The sequence below is a fragment of the Hevea brasiliensis genome, chromosome 1 (genome assembly GCF_030052815.1).
Source record: "Hevea brasiliensis isolate MT/VB/25A 57/8 chromosome 1, ASM3005281v1, whole genome shotgun sequence".
Classification (NCBI taxonomy): Eukaryota; Viridiplantae; Streptophyta; class Magnoliopsida; order Malpighiales; family Euphorbiaceae; genus Hevea; species Hevea brasiliensis.
The window spans coordinates 81,805,641-81,814,425 of NC_079493.1; the positions used below are offsets into that span (position 1 = coordinate 81,805,641).

Consider the following 8,785-nt stretch of genomic DNA (forward strand, 5'->3'; position numbering starts at 1 on the left):
CCAGTTAATTGTATTCCCGATCTCTCTTGTCAGACAAGATTGAACTAACACTAGAACCTTGCCGCCAATATTTATGATCGACCCCTCTTTTAAAAAGTTTAGGAATAATCAAGCTAAGGTTCTAATCCAGTTTAATGAAGATCCCGATCTTAGATGTTCAAGCCAAATTTTCAATTAAGTTCTGTTTAATGTTGGTTCTTTACCAATCTCATGCATATTGTATTTTCCGATCTCTCACACTTAGGATAATAATAGTTTTCAGTTGTTTCAATATACTGAGACAATAAAGTGTTTAGAAATTTTCCGATCACAACCATTCACCAAACAAAAAGGCATTCTATTTCATTTCATTGTAAAATTTGTACAAGTTATTCGGCTGGGGGATCACCCCCAGCCTGATCTACATTTTGCTCATCCTCTCCTTCCTCTTCACTATCCTCACCCTCGCCCCCGGGAGCCAGGTCGGCCATCCAAGAGAAGTCCTCTTCTGGGTAACGCTTCTGGAGTTCAGCCAAGAGGTCCTTGTGAGCATTCACATAGGCACCAGCTATCCCTGTCACCATTTCTTCGTCTTTCACCTTAAGCTCCTCGATAAGTTGGGCGACCTGAGAAGCTTCGTTGGCCCGGAGCGCCTCGACTTCCCTGAGAGCACGATCCCTTTCAGCCAGAACATGATTCTGTTCGGCCACTCTGTCTTCATAGAACTTCGCCCGCCCCTCAACTTGAGATATGTAATCCTGAGCGGATGCGAGTTGGGATCGGAGGGAAGCCATTTCCTGATTCTTCTTCTCGACCTCCTTGCCCAGGCGAAGAGCCTTTTCCCGAACTATGGTCTGGTTCACTAGGCACTCCACGTTCAGGCTCATGGAGCGAGTTAAGATATCGTCAAGGCTGTCCGGGGATAGCCTGTCCCGATCCTCCCGAAGGCAGATGGAAGACCCCAAGACTTTGGCAAAACCGGGGTTCTCCCAAACAGTCCGATTATTCTTCAGGGACTCCATCAACGTTTGAGCGCCACGAGAAGAGGATCTCACAGAAGATTGAGAAGGACCCCTTTCTGTGCTTGGAGCAACTGGAGGGGGTGGAGCCGGCTCTTCCTGTTGAGGAGGAGACCGACTTGATGATCGTGGACCGAAGGTCGGGACGGGCCTCCTTGCGTCTCCCCTGGTTCATGGCCGGGAGTTCGAAGCATTTCCGAACGCTTCATCTCCTTTACTTTCCGGGAGATCTCTCTTTCTTTCTTCCGCTTCCTAGAACCCTCATCACCCGCCATACCTGCACAAAGAAGAGGTCAGTGAGATCGCTAAGGTCCTGAGATCTGAGATGTAGAAAATACCAGTGCCGAGGTCAGAGAGCGGAAGTTCGCGATCTTGGCCGGTGAGCAGCTGTATGGTCCAATGGTGCAGCTCGGCGGTCACCGCATCTAAACAGGAATACTTTTGAGTGGCAGCCTGATTCTTCAGATCCATCACTATTAAGCTTTCCTCCTGGTTCAGGTTAATGCGCTTCGGAAGCAGGGGCCCCTGGTGCCACCAGCTACGGGGGAAGTCCTCAAAGCAGGTCGGATTTTTGCTCCTCAGAATGAAGAAGCGGTTCTTCCAATTTTTAAGGGAGGAGGGCAGATCGGTGAAGAGCCCGCAATGAGGCTTCACCTGAAAAAACCAGTGCTCGTCGTCCTTTGGGCGAGTTAGCCTGTGCAGTTCGGCGAACACCTTAGCCGTAGGTCTAATTCCCTTAGCTCGGCACAGACCTCGGAAGGCTACTAAGTCCGCCACGAGTTAGGATGAACTTGAGCAATGCACACCCGGTGAAGTTTTAGGACCTCCTTGAAGAAGTCATCCAGAGGGAACCGAAGACCGGCCTTTAACTGTTCCTCGTATACCATAACCAGGTCATTCTCTTCAAAGAAGTGATCGGCTCGGTGATCGCCGTGGCACCGGATAAGTTCGTACGAATCAGGGCGAATATTGTACTCCTGGCTAAACGATTGTAGATCAGACTCTTGTAAGATCGATGGTAGCTTGTCCATAGGGAGATTCTCCCTCCCTGAAGAAGGTACGTGCCTTGATGGTCCGATCTGCCCCCGAGCTGGAACAGAGGCCCTAGGAGGTTCTGTTTGCGCGCTTGGCCCGACCACTTCTTCTTCGTCAGACGACCACGAGAACTAAATGGAAGGAGCACTCGCCGCTCTTTGACCTTCGGCACCGCTCATTTTCAAAAGAAATAAAGAACTTAAACTAAAAAGAAGATCAAAGCCCTTACCGGAGTCTGATCGGCGTCGGAAGAACTTGAGAAAACGAGAGAACTTCAAAGTTGTGAGCAGGGGACTGAAAATGGAATGAGAGAACAACTGGCTAACCCCCCCACCCCTATTTATACTAGTCCGAGCATTTAACGCTCAGGAGGTTTTAGGCAACGCATCAATTGGTGGGACTCGCCAGCTGCTCTGACACTTCTCTCAAACATTCGAACATTCCAAGGAGATCGGTTAAATGGAGATCGGCATAATAAGTTGAATATTTTGAATGAAGGATTAGTTAAGAGTCGTTTTGTTAGGAACCAGATCGAACAAATATATCAGAGATCGGAAAATAATCAATAAGATAATAATTGGAGAAACAAGATTTTTATTTCCAAAAGATCGGATTACATCATTTGGGCGATCTCTAAGGATCGGATTACAATGAAGGTCTAACTACATCATTTGGGCGATCTCTAGAGATCTGATTACATTGAAGGATTACATCATTTGGGCGATCTCTAGAGATCGATGGAACATCCTATCTAAAGAGTCCCAGGTTTATAACTGATCCCAAGGGTGTCGCCGACCGGAGCTTAATCCGCTGTCGGAACACTCAATGTGGTGAGAAGCCGAATGAACTTGAGGAAGCAACCGCCAAGGGTCAGCGGAGCATCAGACAAGGTTATGCGATCACCGGGGTCGTAAATTTTCAGTCGAGGAATAAGGAAGTCCATCGGAGAGGGATCAAAAACCACAATCATGGTCGGAACGATCACGAGCATTAGAATGGAAAAGAAAGAAGGAAGAGAGAAAAATCAGATGAAGGAAATGTCTCTGTCATCAGGGGTATATATAGGGGAAAATGGGCATTTATTGCTGAGTAGAAAACGAAGCGAACGCCTCGGGAATCGAGGGGAAATTAATGCTTTGACCAGACCGGACTAGAGAAAGGGAAAGATCGGAATAATAGATCGGAAGATGGGAGACCAGCATGAAAGATCAGAAAAGAGCATGTAAAAGAGATCAGAAAGAGGGAAGATCGGAAGGCAAAAAGAATAAGAAAAATCCCAATAACCGTCGTCAGAATCAGAGCCGAGGTAGTTAAAGCGTTGCAGACGAGATCTCCACCGCATGCCTAAGAATCGCCCGCAATCTTGACAGTGCGGTATGTCATGTGATCCTGTACATCCCAATCCCCACCGTTGATCTCCACTGGTAAGGACAAACCCGGAACCCTTGGATCAAGAGAGAAGACGACAATACCAGCGTCTTTCGCTCTTAGCCCTCGGTCGTTCGGACGAGAAGATTTGGGACCGTCAGATTGAAAGAAGAAAAGGACAAAAATTCTGAAGAGTGATCTCAGCCATTCATTTTGATTCTCTTTAATTCCTGAACATCCGATCATGTCCTTCGAAATCTTGACCCTCCATCTCCCTCAAAATAAATCCTGACCCTTCATGGGGAGCACCCGATTCCTATAAATACCTGCATGAAAAACTGTTCAAGGGACGGGCAAAAAAAGAGAGGTAGTTATTATAGCGGAAGAACTCTGAAACTTGATTCAGTTTGTTACTCTGCTACTTTGAAGTTTTGATTAGAAAGACTTTTGAAACTAGTTTTCTGAAGTGTTTTCTTGAAAAGGATTCTGAATACTGGAACTCTACATTTTCAGTTTGTTCATTATCTGGTCACACTCTCACTTTCAGCACTTTATCATCTCTGTCTTCATTCCCATTATCCAAGCTCAATTTCGTTTCACTCGGTTTTTATCTTAATCTGATTGCATTTTAGCTAAGCACCCTTGATTCTATGACGTCGACCCTCAAGCTAATCGATCTGTGTCTTATTACTATTTGTCACCCCGTAGTCATTTCAATAGATTTAGCTCCTTACAGGTAAGAGCTCATATTGCCGTTTTGTTAAGTGTTTACGTTTACTTTTCGCATTTTCTTTGCCTTTTTATGCATGTGATTTTCTCCAAGTTCATTTAGTGCCAAAGAACCTTAAAGAATATTACTCTCGAGTTTATTTCTTTAGTGATCAGTCTATCGTTTTATTAACCTTCGTCGTTTCTGAATGCAAATTTTCTAGTTCCTAGTAGCGTGTAAGTGGTTGGATAAAATGTAGATAACTGCAACTTACGGGTCTCTTTTAAGAGAGAGAGCCTGAATAACACGTTAGGAAAATAGCCACAATATTAGGCTGACGTAAACGGCGATTCGGCAAGATGCCATGAAGTGGGATAAAACCAAAGTAAACGAAACAGAATAGATCGGACATTAATAGATACTGGTAAAGTGACCTTAGGGGAAGTCAGCAAAATTTAGTCCAGCCCTTTTTTATTTAGTCACAAAATATCAATTAGAAGCCTTACCCCCCCCCCCCCCCCCAACACCTTAGAACATCAGAATCTTTAGCTTTAGGAGCTTATGACATGTAGCTGAAATTAAAATTTGGGAGATCGGAAAGATCCCATTAAGGTTCTTGTTAATTTAAAAAGAGACCGGAAGAGGGTTCTTATCCGATTCTCAACTCAAAACTTTAATTAAATAGAGATCGGAGGAGAGTTCTTATCCGGTCTCAAATCAAAATTTTAAATAAATACTTAATAGAGATCGGAGGAGAGTTCTTATCCGGTCTCAAATCAAAATTTTAAATAAATACTTAATAGAGATCGGAGGAGAGTTCTTATCCGGTCTCAAATCAAAATTTTTAATAAATACTTAATAGAGATCGGAGGAGAGTTCTTATCCAGTCTCAACTCAAAATTTTAATAAGCATTAAGTAAAGATTGGAGGAGAGTTCTTATCCGGTCTCAACTCAAATTTTTAATGATTTAATAGAGATCGGAGGGGGGTTCTCATCCGATCTAAACTCAAAATTTTAATAAATATTAAAGAGTTTGGAGAAGAATTCTTATACAATTCTTAAATTAAATTTTTATAAAATAGTTCTTTTGGATAAGATTAACACGCAACAGTAACTCACTAGGGTTGTCTCATTTACTTATGTATCTGGGTGATCCAAATTTAGTGAAAAATCAAATGCTCCTTTAGTCAAAAGGATCAACATGTCCTTTCAAGCCCTCCTAACCAATGCAAAATTAAATCTACTTACCCTTATTAAGGGACGAGGTGGGGTGCCTAACACCTTCCCCACCCGTTTACGGACCCCGAACCTAGAATCTCTGCCTTGAGGTGGTTTCATTTCAATTTATTTTCACAAATGGTTTTCTTTAGTTTCCCTTAAAACTAAGGTGGCGACTCTTCACTCTTTCCCACTTCAGTGAGTGATCGTCCAGGCGACCGCAAAATCCCTTGCGACAATCTTAGATAGGCTAGCATTGATTATGATAGGATATTTGGAGTTTAAGTCCGGAATGCGTACCTTAGTGAGGATGGAAGAGGTTTAAGCTCTACCTGTTTGGCATTTTCCTGGAGCTTACCCTTGGTTTGTTCTTTCTTCAACTTCTCCATCTCAGAAGCCTTAGCTAAGGGCAGGGGTGGATGAGCTGCTAACTATTGTGCACAGGCTGCTATTTCTGTGTTTTCATCATCGTTATGTGGCTGTGCACAATACATGCTTCAAGAGAATCTTTAGGATGTATCTTATGAAATTTCTCTTTAACTTGTTTATCAATTATGTCAACCTTGAAGCATTCATCAGGTTCGAATTTGTGTTTCATTGTGTCGAACAAGTTGAATTCCACTTCTTCTTCTCTTACCTTGAGGGTTAGTCACCCGTTTTTGACGTCTATGATGGCTCTGGCGATTGCCAAGAATTGTCTTCCCAAGATGATAGGGATTTGAACATCTTCTTCCATCTCAAGGATAACAAAGTCTATTGGAATGAAGAATTTGCCCACTTTGATGGGGATGTTCTTAAGTATGCCCACAGGATATTTAACAGATCGATAAGCCAATTGCAATGAGATTGTCGTGAGCCTCAATTCTCCAATCTCCAGCTTTTTACATATTGATAGAGGCATTAAACTCACGCTTGCCCCAAGATCGCAGTGGGCCTTGTCTATTTTCTTATTGCCAATGAGGCAGGGTATGGAGAAGCTTCTTGGATCTTTCAATTTTAGAGGCAATTTGTTTTGCATTATGGCACTGCATTCCTCTGTTAGAGCTACTGTCCCATAGTTTTCCAGCTTTCTTTTTTTGACAGAATTTCCTTAAGAAATTTGGCATAGGATGGCATCTGAGAGAGTGTTTCAGTGAAGGGAATGTTGATATAAAGTTTCTGTAAAACTTCTAAAAACTTCCCAAACTGCTTGTCCAATTTGGCTTTTTGAAATCTCTAAGGAAAAGGTAGGGGAGGCTGGTATGGCTCTGGTAACTTCTTTTTCTTCCCTGCTTCCTCTTCCTAATCTTTCTTGGCTTTTTTCTCCTTTTTCTCTGCTTGGCTTTCAGATTTTTCTAAGGTTTCCTCTGTTGGTTCTTCCTCTGGTTGTACTAGAGTTCTCCCACTCCTCAATGTAACTGCCTTACAATGCTTCCTTAGGTTCATCTCTGGTTGAATAGGCAGTTTACTAGTAGCCTTACTTGAAGAACTTACTTGCTGAGCAATTTGATTTTCTAGAATCTTGTTATGGATAGCAAGTTGGTCCATTCTGGAAGTCAGCTATTTAATCAATTCATTCTGTTGTTGTTGAGCTGCTAGGAACCTTTCCATCATGGATTCCATGGTCATCTTCGGTTCAAGTTACTGAGGTTGAGGAGGTAGTGGTGGTTGTGCAAAGTTTTGGCCTCTGTTCTGAAATCCAAGGGGTGCTGGTGGTTTGTACCCCTATTGCTTGTTTATTGGTTGATTCTGCTTATTGGACCATGAGAAATTTGGGTGGTTCCTCCATCCAGGGTTGTAAGTATTTGAATATGGATTGTTGGGCTATCTCTTGTTGAAGTTTCCTCCATTATTCACATAGTTCATCTGTTCTGTGGGAGGTTCATTGAAATTGTTATATTCTGAACTCATGTATCCTCCTCCATAGCTATCCTCATGTTGACTGTTTGTACCAACTATGTTGGCTTGCATTCTATCGAGTCTCTTTGTGAGCTGATCAAATTGAGCATTTATCATGCTTAGGGCATCCACTTTCAGGACCCCTACTGTTCTCCTTGCGGTTCCTCTTTCATTTGACCATTCATAATTATGGTATGCAACCCTCTCTAGAAGTTCAAGTGCTTGTGTCACTGTTTTCTCCATTAGGTCACCTTCTGCAGCTGAATCAATTGTGCTCCTTGTAGAGGGTAGTAACCCATTATAAAAATTTTGCACTAGTAGCCAATCCTTTATCCCATGGTGTGGACATTCCCTCTGCAGGTCTTTATATCTTTCCCATGCATCATAGAGTGATTCATCTTCCTTTTTTCTGAAGGTGTTGAGCTCAAGTCTTAGTCTTACAGTCTTTGCAGGTAGGAAATACCTTGCTAGAAAAGCTTGTGTGAGGTTTTCCCAAGTGGTGAATGTTTCAGCTGGTTGAGAAAGTAACCACTTCCTTGCTCTGTCTCGAAGGGAGAATGGGAATGCTCTGAGTCTTATGGCTTGATCAGAAACTCCATTCATCTTGAATGTGTCACATAGGGCAAGAAAGCACTGGAGGTGATAGTGTGGATCTTCTGTTGGTGAACCTCCAAACTGGGTTTGTTGAATCATTTGAAGCCACGCTGGTTTTAACTCAAAGTTGTTGGCTTCCACTATGGGTCTGGTGACACTGGGCTGAAATCCTTGGACAGATGGAGCTCCATAGTCTCTCAAGAGTCTTGGTCTGTCATTATTATCGGCCATGGTTGGAATTTCAGGATCTTCTTAATCATGCTCTTTATGTTTCCTTTCCCCCCTGATGGCTCTCAGAGTTCTGTCTATCTCTGGATCACAGTCTAAAATTTCTTCTTCTGGCCTTGTTCTGGTCAAATACCAGATTGGGCACTTGAGAGAAAAAGAAAAGAAATAAAACAAATCAAATCAAATTAGATAATAAATATAATTGCCTAAATCAGCTAAATTGCCTATCGCTTGATATTACTAAAGCCAAAATCCCCAGTAATAACGCCAAAAACTTGTTTCACTGGTTTTAACCCCACAAGTGCATGGATCGCTAACAAGTAATAAAGTGATTAGTAAAGTATCATTTCCACGAGGAATTTGATTAGTAAGTACCAATCTACAAGTAATTTTGACTGCATAGGCTATCAAACAATGAGGTAATGAAAGTTGTTTATTTTAAAACACTAAAATGATAAACTTAATATGAAGTAATCAATTTTGAAATAATTCCGGAATTAAGATTTTACACTTGAATCTTACTATGGATGTTATCTTGTTTATTTACTGGATTGAGAATCATTTGCCTTGATGGAAATTAGTCCTAAGGTATCCTAAGTCCTCTCTCAAGGCACCTAGGGTGTATTCTAATTAACTTAAACCCAACTTTCGTGGCGATCAAATTAATTAAAATCCCTTAAGGTCTTTGACCAATTTTGAAATTCCATAAAGGTATCAGCCTATGTCTAGGTCAGAATTCCTAGGTTCAAGATCTTG

General features: G+C 42.2%; 1 non-coding gene across 1 annotated transcript; it reads left to right on the plus strand.

Annotated features, from left to right (window-relative positions):
• Positions 1-7,538: 7,538 nt before the first annotated feature.
• LOC131169991 (small nucleolar RNA R71) lies at positions 7,539-7,645 on the plus strand. Its single transcript, XR_009140940.1, has one exon. It is a non-coding gene; the product is annotated as a small nucleolar RNA R71 (small nucleolar RNA).
• Positions 7,646-8,785: the final 1,140 nt, after the last annotated feature.